Genomic DNA, 24,276 nt, shown 5'->3' with positions numbered 1-24,276 from the left:
ACATAATAAATATAAGGTTTAGTAACGATTGTTTTATGTGGTTGCCAATCTGCCAAGTCGCATTCTTAATTATTGCCAGGAAACTAGGCATTTTTCAAACATATGTTTTCGATTTAAGACTAATATGTCATGTCAGCCCTCTCTACTGGACTGATGGGAGCCCAGTGGGACTTCAGAGTGTCTGCTTTGGTGGGTGACTTTTGGGGGTTAGATAAAAGCCCTAATAGGAGGAGATAAAGCAAAGCATCAAAAGTTTCTGAAAGCAGATTCTACAAAGAAATACATCAAAGAGTTATGCTTTCATTATAAGCTGATATTTTACTAGACAAGGATAGAGATCGATCTTCCTCTGGAAGCCATGGAGTAAAGGAAACCAGACCCTAAGCTACATTAATGAACCTAATTGCAAGGCTCTTGTCTTCTTTGAACAGCCTAACCAGGAGTTTTGCCTCAAATTAATAAAAAAAAAAAAAAAGTATATGTGGCTTTTTCATTAGCCTGTGCAAACCTGGTATGTTCCATCAAAGAATTCATTCCATGACTTGGAAAAAAGGAAACTGGAAATCAAAAAGATCTGGTCCAAATGAACTATATTTCTGAATGTTCCCCTCAAAAATGTTTTTCAGGTCCATGGAAATACCTTTCGGTGGTTTGAGTTTGCTCATCCAGCACATACTTTGGTTATGACCCACAGTTCCCTGATCTTGGCCAGAGAGCTCAGATACCTGTTAAGTACACATGCAAGCATGAAAAAATTTATCATTGGCATGAAACTATATCTTGTTGTTCTGAATTGTTTCTTTTAGAAAAAAAAATATTTTAGTGTGGAATACCTCAATTCTGCCTTTGGATGTTCAAAGTACTGTTCCTATAGGACTTTGAAAAGATAGCAATTTTTCTCCAATTCTCTCAGCCAGTTGGATAGTTTTCTATTAGACTTATTGTAAGTCTTTTGAGTATTTTTTAAGATGAGAATTATAATTAATTCATAGAAGACTGAATGCAGATATTTTATTTGAATATTTTATTAAATGGGAATTATTTGAACACCATTCTAGCATAGTCTTCATGTGACAAGGTGACTTCTTTTTAAAATTTTATTTAATTTTGGCTGTGCTGAGTCTTCACTGCTGCACTCGAGCTTTCTCTAGTTGCAGTGAGAAAGATAGCTGCTTCTGTTGCAGAGCAACAGGTCTATAGTGCGAGGGCTTCAGTAGTCGTGGCACATGGGTTTAGTTGCTTCTCTTCATGAGGGATCTTTCCAGACCAGGGATTGAATCCATGTATCCTCCATTGACAGGCAAATTCTTAACCACTGGACCATCAGGGAAGTCTGCAAGATGTCTTCTATAATGACAAGATCAAATGCAAAAGTGAACGCTGGACATTTGCTGGGCAACAGTTTCTATTCATAACATTTTTTGTCTTCTTGAGAAATGGAGAACGATACATGCAGAGTTTGCTTTTTCCCACCAAACACATCAAATGATTGACTCTGCAGCCAACACTTTAGAAATGGTATGTAAACACATAAATACATAAAGATGACTTAGTATTTAAAATAGAAGGAAACATCAGTGGTTATAGATGACCAAGCATATTTGGAAGAGAAAAATTGTAGAATAACCTTAAGGCTCAAGACTAAGTAAAAGCCTTGGAATTCAGTATTGTCATTATTTATTGTGTATATATTATAGTATATTGAATATACTATTGTCGGTGTATTGAGCTGAAAACTAGGACTCATCAGTCTGGTGAATCACACTTACATCTGATGCTTAACTTTAATAAACTACATGAGACCATTTAATAAACAGTATGTGAGATGACCGATAATGATTTATGTAAGATATTGTGCTTCACTCCTTTAGCAATAAGGATTGAGCTGAGAAATGTCAGTGGAAAATTAACATTTTATTTCAAATTTCTTAACAATTAGGACATTAGAAGAAGAAAAAGAATGACTAGGAAAATATTTATTGATAAAACTAAGGAATTTAAAAAACCATCAATTAACACTAACCAGTATGATTTTTTTTGTCATCCTCCTCCTCTTCCTCCTTCTCCTTCTTGTCCTTCACTTTAGAATTCTGGGGCCATCAATAGAATGAGTTTAGAAAATAAATCTCCTCAAGTGAAAATATTTACAAATAAAACCTAGCCTATCTTCCAACCAGCCTGAGGGATTTGGCAAAACTCTGGGGTAAGTGTAATTTTCTTCAGTGTCATGCAAACACAAGCAGAGGAGGGAAACTAACTTCTCCCTTAATGCATTGTTTCAGATCTTACCTTATGAAGTATTTCCCACGTACGTTTTTGTTAATAGTGTCAACTATTGGTGGATTCGTTTGTTTCCTTAGCAATAAGGCTTTCCTTTAGCAAGTGTGAGTACCTCTCAAATAATATAATATTTAGAATCGTCACAATCCCAAATAGATAGAACACAGGCCCTGTGGGTTTGAATCTGAGTTTGAATCTGTTAAGAGCCTCAGCAGTTTTCCTAGTCTTTCTTATCCTTTGTTTCTTGATAAGTAAAAAAATATATTGTGTATGGCAGTACTTCCCTAGAAGTGCCACAAGGAGCAAACGGGATCGTGCAAGTCGAGTGGATGCATAGCGCCCGGCCCTTGGGCAGCCTACAGTGAATGGCAGGGATGATTCCAATAGCTGTGGATCCTTGCTTTGCCAACTACTGCTTCTGCACAAGGCATAGCTCCATGGTGTTGGTGCCCAGCAATCTTGTTAGAAGAGTATTCTCCACCCAAAAGAAAATTGCCAGAGATGACACAGATCTTCTCTTACTGGATATATGTCTCCCTCAGGGTTTATGAACTTATATCCAGCATGGATTGTGGGTATGAGCTAAAGTATTTTATGATAAAATATTCAGAATAAAAAATTCCTTCAACCCACAGTAATCTAGAGATAGCAAACACTTTAAGGGGAACTTGGCTGAATTTCAGGGTTTGGGGTGCTGAATTTTAAATTCTTCTTGTCCAAGGACTACAAGCAGTTGAGGCCAGGATTGATCATCTGGATTGCATCATCGACATTTGTTTGTATTTGTGAATTTTGTATTACTATGCACTCTTTTCATCATCATTGAATAGGAATTCCACTGAAATTTAAATTATAGCAGCAACGATAAACTGTGTCCTAGAATTTACATTAAATTCAGTTTTTTTAGCTATATAAAACTTATTCATTGTGTTATTCATTCAGTCATTAGGTTCTACCCAGATAATTCTGTTCTTTTACCTGGAATAATGTTTATCTCTGCCAGTCAAACTCTTACCAAGCCCTCAGGGCTCTTTCCTCCCAGAAGTCTATAATAAGCTCTCCTAGCAGGGGCAATATATCCTCTCCTATGAGAAACTTCATAGAATTCAGGTGTTATGTGTTACCCACTGCCTTGGATAGAAGTTTTATATACAGTGCATGTTTAACGTCTGTCCATGAAGACATGTTGCTTGAAGACAAGAACCTATTATCTTTATACTTTCCACAGTACAATACCTTGTATATATTTGCTTCTCAATAAATGTTCATGTGCTTCTGTGTCTGCCAAAAGGTTAATAGCTATTGACATCAAAATGATTTTCTTGTTTGTTTGAAAAAAACTGTATTATTTCTGTCACATTCTGAAAGTAAAGAAAGAAAAAGATTCTCCGACTAATGGAGAAATTGTAGATAGTTTTTTTTCCAAGGGAAGGGAGAACAGAGGTGAAAAATATTGTTCAGCTCTTCCTCTTCTTCTGCCATTAAAAGTGTTTGGACTCAACTGTGATATGTCTTTAACATGTCCCAACACGTCAGAGAAACCCTGGATAGAAATGTGCCATGAAATACAGACAGAAAGGATATTTCTTCTTTCCCTCTACTTTTGATAAAAATTGATAACTTTTAACATAACATAGTCATTGTTTGGATTCATTTTCCAGGTCTTTTCCCCCAGCCAAAAGGTGGTATAGAATGCAGATCCATGGGTGAATGGGTACACAAATTTTTTAAGTAACAACAACAAAAAAGTAAAGATGTTGATTGAAAGGGGATTTTGAAGATCGAAAAACAAGCAAACCGAAACCACTACCCAACTCTAAGGCTCGTAGTTGTCACCTTGAAGTCTGCTTTCCGAGCTCAACACCAGCAAAATGACTCCTGAAGAGCAGCGAGAGGAAATAGCAAACTGCTTCATACTGTCACCACCTGAGATGGGTCAAAAAAGGGTACCCTCTCCTGAGTCTCCCCCAGATGTGTGTATGTGAGAAGAAAACAGAGCCGCTTGCAATCAATTACAGCATGAAATTCAAAGTTGGCAATAAGAAATTTGATTGAGACAGAAAATATCTGTAGTAAAGGAAGTCTAGGAATCCTGTCTCCAAAATTCAACTAAATGCCATCGAAACAATGAACAGGATTGAAATTGAACACTCAGCTCCCAGGATATGCTTAGGACAATCATCTAAGATACAGAAAAAACATTGTGTCTATCAGGAAAGTGAAACATTGGACTACACTCTTAAAGAGGAATATGGCACTAGCATCCCTGAAAATCAAAGAGAATAAACCAGCGTCTGTGTGCATAGCCTGGCAGCTGTTCACCCTCACAGGTCCATGGATGATGGCACAACTCATTCCTAAGCCAGGCTTAGTCAGAAGAGAGGAAAGACCCTCCAAAGGATATATTGACTCTACTTCCCTGAAAATTAAGGAAAGTATATCCTTAAAGAGAATACATCTCCATAGAATATAAAAACTAATTTGATACTCCTTTTAAAGATTTTTTTTTGATGTGAACTATTTTTAAATTTTGTAATAAATTGAATTTGTTACAACATTGCCTCTGTTTTATGCTTTGGTGTTTTGGCCTAGAGGCATCTTAGCTCCCCAAAAAGAAATGGAACCCCCACCTTCTGCATTGGAAGGTGAAGTCTTAACCACTGGCTGCTGCTGCTGTTAAGTTGCTTCAGTCGTGTCTGACTCTGTGCGACCCCAGAGACAGCAGCCCACCAGGCTCCCCTGTCCCTGGGATTCTCCAGGCAAGAATACTGGAGTGGGCTGCCATTTCCTCCTCCAATGCATGAAAGTGAAAAATCAAAGTGAAGTCGCTCAGTCATGTCCAACTCATAGTGACCCCATGGACTGTAGCCTACCAGGTTTCTCCATCCGTGGGATTTTCCAGGCAAGAGTACTGGAGTAGGGTGCCATTGCCTTCTCTGTTAACCAGTGGACCACCATTAAAAAAAATGAACTAAACACAGATCAAATGGAAGGCAGGGGCATTGTGCATCAAGAAAGGATAACTCTTAAGGAAGGATGGTTCTTACAATACTGATGGAAATCTATTAAAATGGAGAGGAACTAAAGTAAATAATCATCTTTTTTTCTTTTTGTAACTTATGTTACTCATTAAGATCAAATAGTGCCAACTTATGCTGAGAAATAGTTTATTTGGAGTATAAATGAATGCGTCAATGGATATATTACCTCATTTCATTCACACAGCAGCCCTGACAGTTAGCAATTATTGTCCCAATTATATGAGTAAGAAAACAGACTTATAAAGGTTAGATAAGGAGCCCAAGGACACACAGCGAATAAGGAGTCGAGCCACATTTCCACCCCAGATCTTCTGATTGAAGCTGAACTTTTTGTTCAACAGGAAAATCATTGCTTCCCTTTTAAAAAATAAATCATCATTGTTGGCAACATTGTGCTATGGGTGGACAGATGATTCAAAGACTTGTCCAAAGGAGTTCTGGATCTACCTTGAGACCTTTAGAATCAATCACCAGAATGGAAACAATTTAACTACAGTCTGGGCAATTACCCCATTATATCCAACAAACTGGGGAGAATGAGCCTTCAACTTGACTCACAGGATTTAACTGTTGTTTTAGGAGAGGCCTGAAAGGAAAAGAGGTTTTGTCAATTGTGTTTTAACAGAGTGACTAAGTTGTGGGCATTTCCAAAGAGATCGTTTATTTATTTATTTTTTCTTCAGAGTTTGGTTTTACTAGCTTTGGAGACAGTGACTCAGACATTCTCCTTCCTGCTCTGCTCTCTAATTAGCAAGTTTGAGAGACCTCACCTTCAGAAAGGGAGGGGAAATAGCCCTGATTTTGTGCAAAACCTCACTCACACCGTTTGCCTAGACAGACTTCTAGAAATGTTATCAAGCCGTTAAAGGAAGTTGGTGAAAGAAGAAAGTACATGACCTGTTACAACCAGCTTCCCGAGAAGCACCAGCCGGGCCCTCTGACACTATCTTTCAAAGGCTCTTAGTGTTTTCAGACACACATTTAATCAAACACCTATTTACTCCATGACCCTCTGGAGTACCAGTCAAGTGCTGGTAGGTTGTAAGATACACAGTTTTTATCACTGCTATTCTAAGGTGAAGAGAACCATAACCAGAGCTTGTGATGGGGTAGAAGACAGGAGAGGAAAAGGTGAAAGCAATTTTTCCAAATTGGCCTAAAGCAAGAGTTGGGCTATGCAATTTCTCTTTTAGTCTGAAAACATTATATTAAAAAAAAAATCTGTTTTATAGGTTTTTGGAAGAAACTACCTCAACACTGCGTCTCAGGAGCAGGAGCACATCTCTGTTCCCGGGACTTCAGGCAGGCGGGGACATGGCAGGGGTGCAACCGAGTGCCTCTGGGGAGCCAGGGCGGTCTGTGGACCCACTGTGATAGTCAGCCCCAAGAGAGATGGATTGTCAAGGTATTGAGGCTTCATCATCACCCAGGCGTTTTCAACAGAGTAAAATTCCTGATTACAGAGGAATGTGACAAGGTTTGTCTTACACAGTTATCGAAAACTTCCAACATTTTAAGAGACTAAGCGCTGAATGTTACCCACTGGCAGAGTGTGGGATGATGGTACTAATGAGTAACCGCTCTTTAGAGCAATAACTAAGGTGCTGTATGGAAATACCAGAACAGGGCACACAAAGGATCCGCCCATTAACCAGACAGCTCCAGCAGACATGGTTTCTGTTTTACTTTCTTTCTTGGCTTTAAGGGTTTTGGGGGAAAAAAAATTAGTCGCAAAAATATTAAAAATCAGGAAAAATTACGCAAAAATGCAGATATCTGGTTCCTCTTTTAAAACAGATCTAGCAACATGGGGAGGGCCACATCTCAGCATGATGTCAGCAAACACCAGAAGCTGAGAATCTGTTGACCCTTAGCCGGGCGTGGGAGCCCTTAACCCGCCTCACTGTTCCCACGATTTCCCTATGTCCGCTTCCTCAAGCTGTCTAGGTACATGCCTGGCCCTGTATTTGGGTTTGAAACCCAGTAAATAAATGGAAGCCAATAACCTGACCCTCAAAGTTAGAAGGTATAACTTCCACTTAAGAAGCAGCAAGGCAGCAATTAAATAGCAATCTAACAGGAAATAAAACTTTAGAGGGCAGTTTAAATCATTCTAGGCCTGCACTTTTAAAGTTTAGAATTACCTGAAAAATGAATTGGTTGGAATGAAAATGTGTTACAATAAGAGAAAAGAAATAGGAGCATTCACCCCAGACTTTGAAAATGGGCAACTATAGAAAGAGGAATTTAGTTTTTCTTTCTTACTCTTTAAAAATAAACTCACTGTGACTCTTTTCACAAATAATAAAGTCATGATTAGCTTTGATTATTCTACCTTGTCAATTTTGCCAAACCACCTTTTCCAGAAAAACTTTTCTAGTCGGAGTCTTTAGTACTTTATTTATTAAAATTTCATTGCACTATAGTTGACTTACAATGTTGTGTTCATTTCTGCTGTATAGCAAAGTGACTCAGTTACACATATATTCACTCTTTATCAGGTTCTTTTCCCATATATGTCATTACAGAGCACTGAGGGCTTCCCAAGTGGCACTAGTGGTAAAGAACCCACCTGCTAATACAGGAGATGTAAGAGATGAGGGCTCTATCCCTTGGTCGGGAAGATCCCCTGGAGGAGGGCATGGCAACCCACTCCAGTACTCTTGCCTGGAGAATCCCATGGATAGAGGAGCCTGGCAGATTACAGTCCATATCGTTGCAAAGAGTCAGACATGATTGAAGCGACTTAGCATGCATGCACTCACACACACACACACACACAGAGTATTGAATAGAGTTCCCTGTGCTATACAATACGTCCTTATTAGTTATCTCTTTTAAGTATGGTAGTGTGTATATATCTGTTCTAATCTCCCAGTTTATCCCTCCTTCCCTTTCCCCATTGATAACCATAGGTTTGTTTTCTACATCTGTGACTCTCTTTCTGTTTTGTAAATAGATTCATTTGTACCATTTTTTAGGTTCCACAAATAAACAATATCTTATTTGCCTTTGTCTGACTTGTTTCACTCAGTATGACAATCTCTAAGTACATCCATGTTGCTGCAAATGGCATTATTTCATTCTTGTTTACTACTGAGTAAAATTCCATTGTATATATATACAACATTTTCTTTAACCATTCCTATGTTGATTGATATTTAGGTTGCTTCCATGTCCTGGCTATTGTAAACAGTACTGCAATGAACACTGTAGTGCAGGTATCTTTTCAAACTATGGTTTTCTCTGAATATATGCCCAAAAGCGGAATTGCAGGATCATATGGTAGTTCTATTTTTAGTTTTTTAAGGAACCTCCCTGCTGTTCTTAGTGACTATACCAGTTTACATTTTGACCGACAGTGTAGGAGGGATCCCTTTTTTCCACCCTCTCTCCAGTATTTATTGTTTATAGATTTTTTGATAATGGCCATTCTGACATGTGTGAGGTGATACCTCACTGTATTGATAGTTTTGATTTGCATTTCTAAGTAACTAATTCCAGGAGACATTTCAGACTATCTTGGTATTCATCAACACTAAGGGTCTTCCCTGTTACAAGCTCAAACGGTAAAGAATGTGCCTGCAACTCAGGAGACCTGGGTTCGATTCCTGGGTCAGGAAGATCCTTTAGAGAAGGGAATGGCAGTCCACTCCAGTATTCTTGCTTGGAGAATCCCATGGACAGAGGAGTCTGGCAGGCTATGGTCTGTGGGATCACAAAGAGTCAGACACGACTTAGCGACTAACACCACTACCATGGAGATCAAGACCCATTTCAGCTATCCAGTCTACACTCCAATTGGGTACCTCACTAACATATTTTTATTGGTCATCCCTCCAAATCTCCTTCTGTACCAACATTCCCTATCTCAGTAAATGGCTGTACTAACCCTCAGACTCATAAAAAAAGCTGGTCAACCTGATACCTCCCTTTCTCTTTACCTATACATCCAGTAACTCCTCAAGTCTTGTTCTTCCTTTGCAGAAATAGCCTATTCACTTCTTTTCCTAGTTAGTTTCTCACCACACCTTCTCATCTCTCTGCAACAGCGCAGGTAACCTCTATAAACCATTAACCCAGTAATAACCAGCTCCTTAGAACTTATCATAGCCATTGCTTCTAGAACCATTTAGAATTCCTAACATGACCCTCAAGGCCTCCCATGAAACCGCTTTCCCCACAGCTCCCTTCATGGCAGCCATGATGGTTTTGTGGTTGCTTCTCACCGGAGGGCTTTCACACACATTGTTGTCTTTTCTAAAGTGCTTGTCTCTCCACCTCTCCCTCCCTGATCTGCACCCTTCACCTCACTAACTTCTAATTCTCCTTCACGGCTGAATTTAATATCACTTTTTAGTGAAGCCTTTCCCAGCCTCTATGGATATAAACTTCACAACGCCTGAACTTTTCCATCATAGCACATATCTGCATTATAATTATCTGGTTGCTTATAAAACTTTGATATGTCTGTATTCCTCTTTAATTGTAAGGCTCTTTGAGTGAATGAATGAATAAGTGTCACCTACCTGTTGGATATAAACCTTAAATGTATAAGACCACCATGATTCAAGGCATACTGTTTTTAGAGATGCAAAACAGCAATAGAAAAATGCAGGTCAAGCCATAATTCCAGACACTAAGCCATACTGCCCAATAACTCTATTTGCACGAACAACTAGTAAGATGATTAAAATCACAAACAGAATCTTTCTAAATAAAAAGAGCATATATGCTGCCAACAAAATCATCATAGAGAAGCATTGTCTGCACATTAAAACCTTGATATCTGTATATTTTCTTAGGTTGGCTATTATGGCTCAGTGACATCGAGGTTTAGTTTTACTTTGACTATTAATATTTTATACATGTATGTCATATGTTGATGTTTCATATATTGCTTGTTACAAGGAAGAGCTAAATGATTCCAAACTAACTTGATTCGATATTAACATCTCACTCCATATTATTGTGTTGGTTAATATGAAAAAATATTAGCTGCTTAATATTTTCAAATGATTTTCAACTATAATTGTCTGAAGAGGTTGGTTCTGCCCATAGACACAGGAAATTTTTCTTCAGTTATTCCTGGGAACTTTCATTCCAACAGTGGATCTTCTGTAGTTTCACTGACTGTTCAAATATGTCCACGGCCTTAACACAGCAGTATTTATTGAATGTGTCAATCAGTCAGTTCAGTCACTCAGTCATGTTTGACTCTTTCCGACCCCATGGACTGCAGCACACCAGGCTTCCCTGTCCATCACCAACTCCTACAGATTACTCAAACTCATGTTCATTGAGTCAGTGATGCCATCCAACCATCTCATCCTCTGTCATCCCCTTCTCCTCCCGGCTTCAATCTTTCCCAGCATCAGAGTCTTTTCCAGTGAGTCAGTTCTTCGCATCAGGTGGCCAAAGTATTGGAGTTTCAGTTTCAGCATCAGTCCTTCCAATAAATATTCAGGACTGATTTCCTTTAGGATAGACTGGTTGGATCTCCTTGCTGTCCCAAGAGACTCTCAAGAGTCTTCTCCAACACCACAGTTCAAAAGCATCAATTCTTTGGCGCTCAGCTTTCTTTATGGTTCAACTCTCACATCCATACATGACTACTAGAAAAACCATAGCTTTGACTAGACTGACATTTTTTGAAAGGTAATGTCTCTGTTTTTTAATATGCTATCTAGGTTGATCATTGGAGAAGGCAATGGCACCCCACTCCAGTACTTTTGCCTGGAAAATCCCATGGAAGGAGGAGCCTGGTAGGCTGCAGTCCATGGGGTCGCTAGAGTCGGACACGACTGAGCGACTTCACTTTCACTTTTCACTTTCATGCATTGGAAAAGGAAATGGCAACCCACTCCAGTGTTCTTGCCTGGAGAATCCCAGGGACAAGGAAGCCTGGTGGGCTGCCATCTCTGGGGTTGCACAGAGTCAGACATGACTGAAGCAACTTAGCAGCAGCAGGTTGATCATAGCTTTTTCCAAGGAGCAAGCATCTTTTGCTTTCATGGCTGCAGTCAACATCTGCAGTGATTTTGGAGCCCAAGAAAATAAAATTAGTCACTGTTTCCACTGTTTCCCTATCTATTTACCATGACCTGATGGGACTGGATACCATGATCTTTGTTTTCTGAATGTTGAGCTTTAAGCCAACTTTTTCACTCTCCTCTTTCACTTTCATCAAGAGGCTCTTTAGTTCTTCACTTTCTGCCTTAAGAGTGGTGTCATCTGCATATCTGAGGTTATTGACATTTCTCCCAGTAATCTTGATTCCAGCTTGTGCTTCATCCAGCCCAGCATTTCTCATGATGTACTCTGCATATAAGTTAAATAATCAGGGTGACAATATGCAACCGTGCAATACTCCCTTCCCGGTTTGGAACCAGTCTGTTGTTCCATGTCCAGTTCTAACTGTTGCTTCTTGACCTGCATACAGATTTCTCAGGAGGCAGGTCAGGTGGTCTAGTATTCCCATATCTTGAAGAATTTTCCACAGTTTGTTGTGGTCCACACAGTCAAAGGCTTTGGCATAGTCAATAAAGCAGAAATAGATGTTTTTCTGGAACTCTCTTGCTTTTTTGATGATCCAACAGATGTTGGCAATTTAATCTCTGGTTTCTCTGCCTTTTCTAAATCCAGCTTAATCATCTGGAAATTCACGGTTCATGTACTATTGAAGCCTGGATTGGAGAATTTTGAGCATTACTTTACTAGTGTGTGAGATGAGTGCAATTGTGTAGTAGTTTGAACATTCTTTGGCATTGCTTTTCTTTGGTATTGGAATGAAAACTGACCTTTTCCAGTCCTGTGGCCACTGCTGAGTTTTCCAAATTTGCTGGCATTTTGAATGCAGCACTTTAACAACATCATCTTTTAAGATTTGAAATAGCTCAACTGGAATTCCATCACCTCCACTAGCTTTTTTCGTAGTGATGTTTCCTAAGGCCCACTTGACTTTGCATTCCAAGATGTCTGGCTCTAGGTGAGTGATCACACCATCATGGTTATCTCGGTCAGGAGTATCCTTTTTGTATAGTTTTTCTGTGTATTCTTGCCACCCCTTCTTAATATCTTCTGCTTCTGTTAGGTCCACACCCTTTCTGTCCTTTATTGTGCCCATCTCTGCATGAAATATTCCCTTAGTATCTCTAATTTTCTTGAAGAGATCTCTAGTCTTTCCCATTCTATTGTTTTCCTCTATTTCTTTGTACTGATCACTGAGGAAGGCTTTCTTATCTCTCCTTGCTATTCTTTGGAACTCTGCATTCGGATGGGTATATCTTTCCTTTTCTCCTTTGCTTTTGTCTTCTCTTTTCTCAGCTATTTGTAAGGCCTCCTCAGACAGCCATTTTGCCTTTTTGCATTTCTTTTTCTTGGGGATGGTCTTGATCCCTGCCTCCTGTACAGTGTCATGAGCCTCTATCCATATTTCTTCAGGCATTCTGTCTATAAGATCTAATCCCTTGAATCTGTTTGCCACTGTATAATCGTAAGGAATTTGATTTAGGTCATAGCTGAATAGTCTTTTCATAGTGGTTTTCCCTACTTTCTTCAATTTAAGTCTGAATTTGGCAATAAGGAGTTCATGATCTGAGCCACAGTAAGCTCCTGGTCTTGTTTTTGCTGACTGTATAGAGCTTCTCCATCTTTGGCTGCAAAGAATATAATTAATCTGATTTTGGTGTTGACCATCTGGTGATGGTCCATGTGCAGTCTTCTCTTGTGCATTCTCTTGGCAAAATTCTGTTAACCTTTGCCCTGCTTCATTTCGTATTCCAAGGTCAAATTTGCCTGTTACTCCAAACACCTCTTGACTTCCTACTTTTGCATTCCAGTCCTCTATAATGAAAAGGACATCTATTTTGGGTGTTAGTTCTAGAAAGCCTTGAAGGTCTTCATAGAACCATTCAACTGCAGCTTCCTCAGCATTACTGGTTGGGGCATAGACTTGGATTACTGTGATATTGAATGGTTTGCCTTGGAAATGAACAGAGATCACTCTGTCATTTTTGAGATTGCACCCAAGTACCGCATTTTGTACTCTTTTGTTGACTATAATGGCTACTCCATTTCTTCTAGGGGATTCTTGCCCACAGTAGTAGATATAATAGTCATTTTAGTTAAATTCTCCCATTCCAGTCCATTTTAGTTCACTGATTCTTAAAATGTTGATGTTCACTCTTGCCATCTCCTGTTTGACCACTTCCAATTTGCCTCGATAAATGGACGTAATGTTCCAGGTTCCTATGTAATATTGCTCTTTACTTCCATCACCTGTCACATCCACAACTGAGCGTTGTTTTCTCTTTCACTCTGTCTCTTCATTCTTTCTGGAGTTACATCTCCACTCTTCTCCAGTAGCATATTAGGCACCTACTGACCTAGGGAGTTCATCTTTCAGTGTCCTACCTCTTTGCCTTTTCAAACTGTTCATGGGGTTCTCAAGGCAAGAATACTGAAGTGGCTTGCCATTCCCTTCTCCAGTGAACCATATTTTGTCAGAACTCTCCACCATGACCTACCATCTTGGGTGGCCTTACATGGCATGGCTCATAGTTTCATTGAGTTAGACAAGGCTGTGGTCCATGTGATCAGTTTCCTTAATTTTCTGTGATTGTGGTTTTCATTCTTTCTGCCCTCTTTTGGGTAAGGATAAGAGGCTTATGGAAGCTTCCTGATGAAGAGACTGACTGAGGGGGAAACTGGGTCTTGTTCTGATGGGCAGAGCCATGCTCTGCTGCTGCTGCTGCTAAGTTGCTTCAGTCATGTCTGACTCTCAGTGACCCCATGGACTGCAGCCTACCAGGCTCCTCCATCCATGGGATTTTCCAGGCAAGAGTACTGTAGTGGGTTGCCATTGCCTTCTCAGAGGGCCATGCTTAGTAAATCTTTAATCCAATTTTCTGTTGATGGGCAGGGCTATGTTCCCTCCCTGTTGTTTGACCTGAGGCCAAACTATGCTGGAGGTAATGAAGATAATGTTGACCTCCTTTAAAAGGTCCCATGCTGCACTCAGTGCCCCCAACCCTGCAGCAGGCCACCACCGACCCACACCTCCACAAGAGATTCCTGGACACTCACGGGCAAGTCTGTGTCAATCTCTTGTGGGGTCACTGCTCCTTTCTCCCGGGTCCTGTTGCACACAAGATTTTGTTTGTGCCCTCCAAGAGTCTGTTTCCACAGTCCTGTTTAAGTTCTGGCAGGTCAGTGGTGGGGTTAATGGTGACCTCCATCAAGAGGGTCTGCTGCAGGTCTGCTGCACCCATAGCCCCTGCCCCTGAAGCAGGCTACTGCTGACCAGTACCTCCACAGGAGACACTCAAGCACAGTTCTGGCTCAGTCTCTGTGAAGTCTCTGAGTTCTGGTGCACACTAGGTTTGTTTGAGCCCTCTGAGCATCTCTGGCAGATATGGGGTTTGATTTTACCCTTCCTACTGTCTTGCTGGGGCTTCTCCTTTGCCCTTGGACGTGGGGTATCTTTTTTTGGTGGGATCCAACATTCTCTTTTCAGTGGTTGTTCAGCAGCAAGTTGTACTTTTGTAGTTCTCACAGGAGAAGATGAGCACACGTCCTTCTACTCCACTGTCATGATGGCAGAGTAGAAGGACTTATGCTCATTGAATGTGTACTCTGTGCCAAATACTGTTCTAAGAGCTTTATATGTATTATCATTTAATCTAACAAATCTGAGAAGTGGGCACTATTGCCAATAAATTCCACATTTTACCCCATGAGAAAACAGATGCACAGAATGATAGGTAAGTCATCCCAAGTTATACAACCAGTAAATCATGAAGCTGGAATTTGTACCCAGGCATACTCTTCACAGGACTTTCCAGGTGGCTCACTGGTAAAGGATCCATCTGCCAATGCAGGAGACCCAAGAGTCCCATGCATTGGATTGGGAAGATTCCCTGAAAAGGAAATGGCAACCCATTCCAGTATTCTTGCCTGGAGAATCCCATGGACAGAGGAGCCTGGTGGATTATCGTCCATAGGGTCGCAAATAGTCGGACACAACTGAAGCGACTAAGCATGCATGCATTCTCTTTATAGGACCTTCTTTACGTTCAACCTCTGTGTTATGGCAATAGGTATTTAAATGAACACTTCTTTTTTTAAGTTTAAATTTTGTTTCTATTCACTATAACAGTGCCATATATTTCCTTTAATTTTCAGGGATATGTTTGAAAATTATGTCATAGAATGAGCTATTATTTTTATGTCAATGCAATGACTTTCTATGTCATACAATAATCATTTAGAATCTTGGCTTTATGTTGCCAATATGTTATAAATAGGTCACCAGTAAGATTGTTATCTGATCACTTATTTCAGTTTCCTAACACCTAAAAAGGGCTTCCCAGGTGGTCCAGTGGTAAATAATACACTTGCAATGTAGAAGATGCAAGAGGTGCAGGCTTGATTCCTGGGTCAGTAAGATCTTCTAGAGTAGGAAATCGCAACCTGCTCCAGTATTCTTGCCTGGGAAATTCCATGGACAGAGGAGCCTGGTGGTCTACAGTCCATGGGATCACACACAAGAGCTGGACACGACTGAATGACGAAGCACACAAACAACAGTTAAAAAATAGGAAATATGATCATTTTTTTAAAAAATTTTGCTCTGCCTTTTCTGATTCCATAACACAAAGGTTCATAACAGGCTATTTTATAAAATCTATGATACATTGTTCTCTAGATGAGGCAAAGGTTCAGCCTAATAATTTTGGGATTTCCTAAGAAGCTACATGGTGTTAAATTTTAGACTTGTAGCTCATGTCAGACTCTATGATTACCTTGTGACTTATCAAATTCTTGTCATCCCAATCAACAGAGAGAAAACTTTATCCCTGGGTTATTTTTCTGGTAGCTCGAACACTGAAAGAAAGGATAATGTCAAAGTGTGCTTAAGCAACATTTACTTCACATTAAAACATAAGAGTATTAAATAAGTCCTAAAGGATGCACTTTGCCCATGTGAAGTCAAGCCCTCTGTGAAAGCAGAAAATGACAAAACTGCTTAGAGCAAAACTGCCTGTTTCCATCCAACCACTCAGCCAGAATCAAGATCCTGAGACCTGACAGCTTCCTTGCTAGATTCCAGCCCACCCCAAATGAGCCATGTACTCACAAAACCAAAGAACCAGAAGAGACCTCTGGGACCCTGAAGACCGACAGTTCCCCAGTATTCCCACAGTCCAGACTCCATTTATGTCCTCCCTCTCTTTCCAGCCATGGACCATGGCTTTGGAAAAAACTGTTGACCTGAAATGAATACTTTAAATATAATTTGTTATATTTGCCAGTGTTGCTCATCAAATATGTATGTATGTATGTATGTGTGTGTGTGTGTATATATATATATATATATATATATAGTATGAACTTCTGATCCAAGATCTCCAACCCATAATGACTTGAAATAATTACTAAGCCAAAGCAAGGAAACTTGAGACTGCACAATCTTAGAAATAAAATTCAGAATTGCTCTTAGAATGGACTGTTGTCTTCAAGGATGTTTAGATCTGGAAAATAATGATATATTCAATCAGGCATTTTACTGAAGACCATAGAGACATAATGACCTGCCCCGGACTACGGAGGAGAAGACCAGAAACTATACATACAATATATCCCAATTCTAGACAGCTCAACAGGGTCAAGACACTTGGGAGAATATTTGCTCAAAGCTGAAATGGACTGTTCTGCCAAAACCCGCTACTAGGACCAATTTCATATCAGAAGATGAGAAACAGCATCTAAAAGCAATTTGCAGGAGTTAGATTTGTTGAATATAATATGACACTCTGTGAAGAGGAGTGAAAATCCAGAACTATGAGAAAAGCCTGAACGTGGTGATGAACTTTCATGAGAAGTGTGGTAGATTGGGATTCAGCTGACAAAGACGAACACAAGAGGTGAGAAATATTTAGAGTGAGTGTTCATGTCTTTATGGAGGAGAAAGAAACCCAAGGAAAACAAATTACATCAGTTAAAGTGAACAGGATAGAGATAAGAGAAGCAAAAGAGCCAAGGGAGATAAGGTAAGCCCAGAGGGTTAAAGAGGATTAGGAGGGCAAATCTATCAGGAGGAAAGGATGATGAGAGAGAAATTGGAGCTTTTAATAAATGAGCTAGAGCACAGAATTAATCACAACTCTGAAATACGCTGAGCTGCTGAACTCATTTTTTAAGTCAGCCCTTTTGGTGGGGGGTGGGGTGGTGAGGGGGGTACTCAATATGTAAGAAAAAGAAATATGGTGACTTTGAAAGGAATGAAGGTCTTAGGAAAAATGCCACTGACATAAAACAGAAGAGGGTTATCCTTACGAATGAGCCTGCATGAGGCCAGCCCATCTCCCTTCTCCATAATGGTGGCAGTAACTGCAGGAGGGTATGAAACAATGCAGAAATCAGGGCTGCTGCTGCTGCTGCCGCTACTGCTAAGTCACTTCAGTTGTGCCGGACTCTGTGTGACCCCATAGACAGCAGCCCACCAGGCTCCCCCGTCCCTGGGATTCTCCAGGCAAGAACACTGCAGTGGGTTGCCATTTCCTTCTCCAATGCATGAAAGTGAAAAGTGAAAGTGAAGTCGCTCAGTCGTGTCCGACTCTTAGTGACCCCATGGACTGCAGCCTACCAGGCTCCTCCATCCATGGGATTTTCCAGGCAAGAGTACTGGAGTGGGGTGCCATTGCCTTCTCCGAAACCAGGGCTAAACAGAATCAAACTGGTTATTACTAGTTTCTAAGTTAAACTATTTCATTGAATTAAACCTTTTCTAAGGGGCATAGATGCTAATTTTAGACCTAGAACAAATCTCTTGGTCCAGTCCTTTAAATTTTAGACAAATAAACTCACTTGTGTTTTGGAAATAAAGTAACAAGTGTCACAGAGATACTTCATAGGTGCTGGAATTTAGACCCGAGTTGAAGAACTCTACTCTCAGGCAGAACTCTTGGGATTTCAAACTCATGGTTATTGAGGACTAACTCTTCTCAGGTCCCCATCACAGGCCATTACTGACCACACCATAGTACATCAAATCCACTCAATAATCTTGTGACTTATGTTATGAGAGCTAAGGAAATTGAATAAATGTCTAACTTTACAGTTGGTATGTGAATATTGTACTAGTTACTACTGTCTGGGAGTCTGATACAGGTGCAGTCTGTTTTCAGATATCTTACTAAGGTAAAGAAGAGCTTAAAAAAAAAAAAAAGATTATTCACCTTTCAAGAAGATAGAAAACAATGACCATAGCATGCCTCAATTTCTTTAAGTATCTTAATATCTATAGATATTAAGTTCCTTGCAATTTTATCATTTAAAAATGCTAAGAAGACAAATGGAAATATTGGCATCAGAATACTAAGTTTCAAATATAAATCAATAAGCCCAAATGTGATTATACTGAACTTTTCAGGAGTACATCTATTTCAAACAAAATAAGACCTTCTTAGTAACTAAACAACAAGATGGAAACTAGAATCAAAGAGAAAGTGACACTGTGATTCCACAGCTTCTGTGGAAAGTTCCAGCTATGCTCCCAGGCAAACAAGAGGACCAGTTGAGGAAGGAGACACAGAGAAGACCTTCTAAGTTTCAAATATAAATCAATAAGCCCAAATGTGATTATACTGAACTTTTCAGGAGTACATCTATTTCAAACAAAATAAGACCCTGTTAGTAACTAAACAACAAGATGGAAACTAGAATCAAAGAGAAAGTGACACTGTGATTCCACAGCTTCTGTGGAAAGTTCCAGCTATGCTCCCAGGCAAACAAGAGGATCAGTTGAGGAAGGAGACACAGAGAAGACCTTCATAGCTCACGGAATAGGAAGTTTACCGGGGGATTCTCTGCTAGCATCACAGCAATGAAGCGGTCACCTGAAGCATAGCAGTCAGTGCATCCCACTGATTATTCCACGAGTCACCTGGATGTCAACTTGCCAACCACCATTCCCTTTCCCTAGCTCAGAGAAACAGGAAGTCACACTTCTTAGAGCCATAGGGAAAAAATCCAGGTGTGAAATGAAAAGAAATGTTTATCTCTTGAACACCTTCCTTGTTGCACAGGAAAGAAATGGCTTGACAGTCTCTACAATAATAAGATATCTTACCAACTAGTCAGTTTCATTTTTGCTGAGAAGCACAAACACTTAATTATTCTTTCATATTGCTTTGTATCTTTGAAGTAATTTGCTTCTAAAGCAGCCACACTAAGGTGTAAGTAGGTGAGCTCTGGGTCCTGTCTCTGACATTTACTCCACTAAACCTTCTTTTAGATCCCAGTGCCCTCAAATGTAGAATGAAAATAGTAATGCTACCCCACTCATGATCATTGTAATAATTAAATGACAAAACACATGCAATCCAGACTTCCCTGGCAGTCCATGTTTAAGATGCTGGGCTTCCACTGCAGGAGGCATGGGTTCAATCCCTGGTTGGGGAGGTTGCACAGGCGGATAAACAATAGAAATTATTGTAGTTTTTAAAAATTAATTTAGCAGTCCACACCAATCCACAATCAAAACATGTTTTTCCCTCTTAAGGATAATTTAAATTTTCCTTTTTTCTTCTCAGTTAAATAAAATTCTCATTTTCTTTGGTAAAGTGATTAAATACGTACCATACCTGTGTTGCATATTTTTGAGAAGAAAGTATTACAAATACGGTTGATACAGGGATACCATGAATGTAGACCAAGACATCTCTACCATCTTTTTCTTTATCTGGGCAACCAGCTAAATTCACACTCCATCCTCAGGGTTTCCTTAAGTACAAACATTTCTAATCTAATCTAGTCCTAAAAAGAGAGTAATTGTCTAAGCAATGACTTCCTTGGTGTGTTATACTGACACAGGGAGATATAAAGCACTAAGCCTGATTGGTGGATTAACCATGTCCGACCTTGAGCTTGAATTTCATAGAAAACAGGGAATGTTTTCCAAGACTTTTGGAGAAATGGGTACAGACTGCAGGAAATTCAATACCAACTGTGGAGTTGAACATGATCAACATGCAAAAAATGAAGGAGCACAATAAAAATTTAGTATAATTGCTATTTATAAGGAATTTGACTCCATGTCTTTGCCTTCATTATAAATCTTTCAGGGAAACAACATTGTCTCTTAAGTGGGCTAGCATCTTAAAAGCAAATGCCTTCTGCCTCTGAGACATTTTGGAGAATGAAGCCAAGAACCCATCCGATGCTTATGTAATGCACGGGTGTTTGGCATTTGCCAAGCCCTCTGCCAGGGAAATCCAGACACTTTCAGCCAAAAAGTTAATAGCAAAAGAAGGCAAAAGACTCTGAAAAGTGATTAGGGAAAGAAATAATGACTAAATGTCCAACTCAGTAGAACCTAGCAGGCTCACTGGCGGACTTCTGAAAGGAAGGAGTGTGGGAATGTGCAAAGCCATTGAATGTCTTGTGTAAGGACAGTGTGGTCACCAGAGGATAAGTTTTAGTATTACTCAGAAAGATAATAAATGCTCAGCCCTGGAGCATGTACCATTGTTAAAGCTGATTTTCCATCATTAAAGTATTTATGATGACACAAAATTTGAATTTGTTCATTCTCAAAGCAGGCGCTGTGGTCCCACAGGGCCAGTTTGAAATCCTCTGGGCCCGTGTGCCATGTGTTACTCAACCACCAGTCTTTGCTTCTCCCACTTGCCACTACTCATATACACAGTGCTATGGTATCTCTTGCTGCTGACCTAATGAGCTCACAACTTCTCTAAAATTCACCTAAAGGTGACGAATGAAACTAGAACTTAGGAACACATTCACCAATCATTGTACTGGTTTTTAAGACAGCAACCCAACTCTCTTCTGTCTTGGTGTTTCCTCCCATAAACTCTAATCCAAGAGGAAAATGTAAGCAGCTTTTAAATTTAATTTTGGGGGTCTAATTAAGGATTGGCCACTGTAGAGTTTTCATTTTTGTTCATTAATTTGTATTGGAATATAGTTTCTTAATAATGTTATGTTAGTTTCTGCTGCTGCTGCTGCTAAGTCACTTCAGTCGTGTCTGACTCTGTGCGACCCCATAGATGGCAGCCCACCAGGCTCCCCCATCCCTGGGATTCTCCAGGCAAGAACACTGGAGTGGGTTGCTATTTCTTTCTCCAATGCATGAAAGTGAAAAGTGAAAGTGAAGTCGCTCAGTCGTGTCTGACTCTTCTCGACCCCATGGACTGCAGCCTACCAGGCTCCTCCGTCCATGTGATTTTCCAGGCAAGAGTACTGGAGTGGGGTGCCATTGCCTTCTCCAATGTTAGTTTCTACTGTACAGCAAAATGAATTAGCTATACATACATATATTCCCTCTTTTTTGGATTTCCTTCTCATTTAGATGACATAGCACATCAAGTAGGGTTCCCTTTGCTATACAGTAGGTCCTCATTAGTTATTTGTTTTATGCATATAATGAATAGTTTATTTATGTCAATCCTAATCTCCTAATTCATCCCACCCCACTACTTTACCCGCTTGGTATCCCTACGTTTGTTCCCTATGTCTGTGTCTCTGTTCCTGCTTCACAACTAAGATCATCTATATCATTTTTCTAGATTCTACATATATGCTTTAATATATGATATTTGTTTTTCTCTTTCTGAATAGCTTCGTAGGGTGTTCTATGATTTTTAGTTACTAGAGACAGAAACACAACTGCATGTGAAAAGTCCACATAGTATACAGACAGTTTTATGAGAAATCCTAGGGTAACATAATCTTCCTTTTGGTTATCCTATTGGGATTACTGAATGCAGATCTGATTTTCAAGTGGCAGTTATTCAGACAGGATTTCTATAGTCCAGGCTCCCTGCTCCAGTTGCTCATCAGGGACAAGAAAAATTCCTCAGCAAAGTTCAGTGTGATTCTAGGCCAGAGACCAAACATAATTCCTTCTTCTCTTCACCACTCCTATTTAAAACATAAGCTTATGAGTGCTTGTCCTCCCAAAGAGTGTTCCTGCTGACCCCACTGGGTGCCCTGCCCACATGGTGGCAGCTGGAGTAAGGTCTGCACCCCTGTCCTCATGCAGACCCCCACTCTTTCCTCAGCCATCTGCTTTTCTGGAATGTCCTCCCTGACTCAGCCCCCCCACCAAGATTGCTGTTATCAGGGCTCAAATACCAGTCACTCCCCTGTGAAGTAAGAAGAGATACCTTGGCAGCCCCAGCAAGGCAGGAAAATGCAGGCATCTCATCAGTTTTCAGGGTTAGAATTTCACTGTCAAGCTCACTATCTACTCTTCCCTCTCAGATAAACAGGAGATGGAGGCTCCCAGCACATTCTTTTCACACTCACGAATTCCCGAAGACCACTCTGCAGTGGCACACAGAGAATCTCCTGAAGTCTCACTCAGGTGTTGCCTCGGGTAGAAACTAGGAAAATATTCTTCCTATCTTCTCATCTGGGATGCTGTGGACAAACCAATAGCCTTATCAGTTAATATTCAGGACTGGGCATTTTACACTCATAAGAAACCTTATGTACAATTCAAGTAATGATATTTAACAATAAGATATACGTTGGAGGGTCACACGCATATGAATCCTATTGCTAAAATTTCTATCCTGAAACCAAAAAAAAGTACTTATCCTATTCTGGAAGTTTAACATGATTTTTTAAAATTTGTTATTACCTTTTATTGGAGTATGGTTGTTTACGATGTTGTTAGTTTCTTCTGTACAGCAAAGTGAATCAGCTATGTGTATACATGTTTGCTGTTGTTTAGTTGCTAAGTTATGTTCAACTCTTCTGCGACTCTATGGACTGTAGTCCACCAGGCTCCTCTGTCCATGGGATTTCCCAGGCAAGAGTACTGGAGTGGGTTGCCTTTTCTTTCTCCAGGGGATCTTCTGGACCTGGGGATGGGACTTCTGTCTCCTGTACTGGCAAGCAGATTCTTTACTACTGAGCCTTCTGGGAAGGCCCATGTATGTGTAGGATTTTCAGGCAAGAATACTGGAGTGGATTGCCATTTCTTTCTCCTATATATATATATATATATATATAGCCCCTCTTTTTTGGATTTCCTTCCCATTTAGGTCACCACTGAGCATTGAGTGGAGTTTCCTGTGTTATATAGTAGGTTCTCATTAATTATCTATTTTATGCATAGCAGTGTATATGTCAATCCCAATCTCCCAATTCATCTCACCCCCTTTCCCCTCCTTGATATACATACATTTGTTCTCTGTGTCTCTAATTCTGTTTTGTAAATAAGATAAAATGATGTTTTTAGAAGTAAATGAAATTAAAGAGTTAAAATCTCCCATCTCACCCAAATTGATTTTAGACAACTTGCCAACATTGTCACATTCCATATGGATTCCCCCCCTTCTGTTGAGTTAAATTCTACACTCAGAATGCTTTCTTAACAACATCAAAAAATCATTCTTTAAATTGATCATACACCTTGATTCTCCCTTCTCTGAAGTCTCCTGCTAAAGACAAGGGGAGGCATACGTGCAGAATGGAGGTAGGTGTCTGCTTGCAGCATCTGCTTTTCCCTTCAGTACCTTCCCAGCATCTCAGATAAGATTCTTTTTTGAAACCCTCTCACACCATTTCGCTCACCACAGATCTTCTCCATCTTCTCCATTTTCTCAATCATCTGTTTGTTCTTATCCCATGTTTGTGAACATTCTCCTCCTTGGCCCTCATCTCATCTGTGTTGGAACTTACCCTTACATCAAACATACCCCCTTGAAATTTCTCTCAACTTCTCAGGATTCACAGATCAAAACCAACCTCCCAATCTTCACCTCTCTACCCATCGTTTCCTCCTGATTCTCTTCTTTCTGTTCATGGAAACTATTTTCCTAGAGCCTCCTCTCTAGACTCTAAATGTTAGAACTGTCTTGGAATGAACTTCTCTCCCACTCTATTTGACCTCTAATCACTATGTCCTCAACGTCCTTCT

Source organism: Bos indicus x Bos taurus, chromosome 9, assembly GCF_003369695.1.
Source record: "Bos indicus x Bos taurus breed Angus x Brahman F1 hybrid chromosome 9, Bos_hybrid_MaternalHap_v2.0, whole genome shotgun sequence".
Classification (NCBI taxonomy): Eukaryota; Metazoa; Chordata; class Mammalia; order Artiodactyla; family Bovidae; genus Bos; species Bos indicus x Bos taurus.
The sequence above is the reverse complement of the archived record's forward strand: the minus strand, read 5'-3'. Positions refer to the sequence as shown.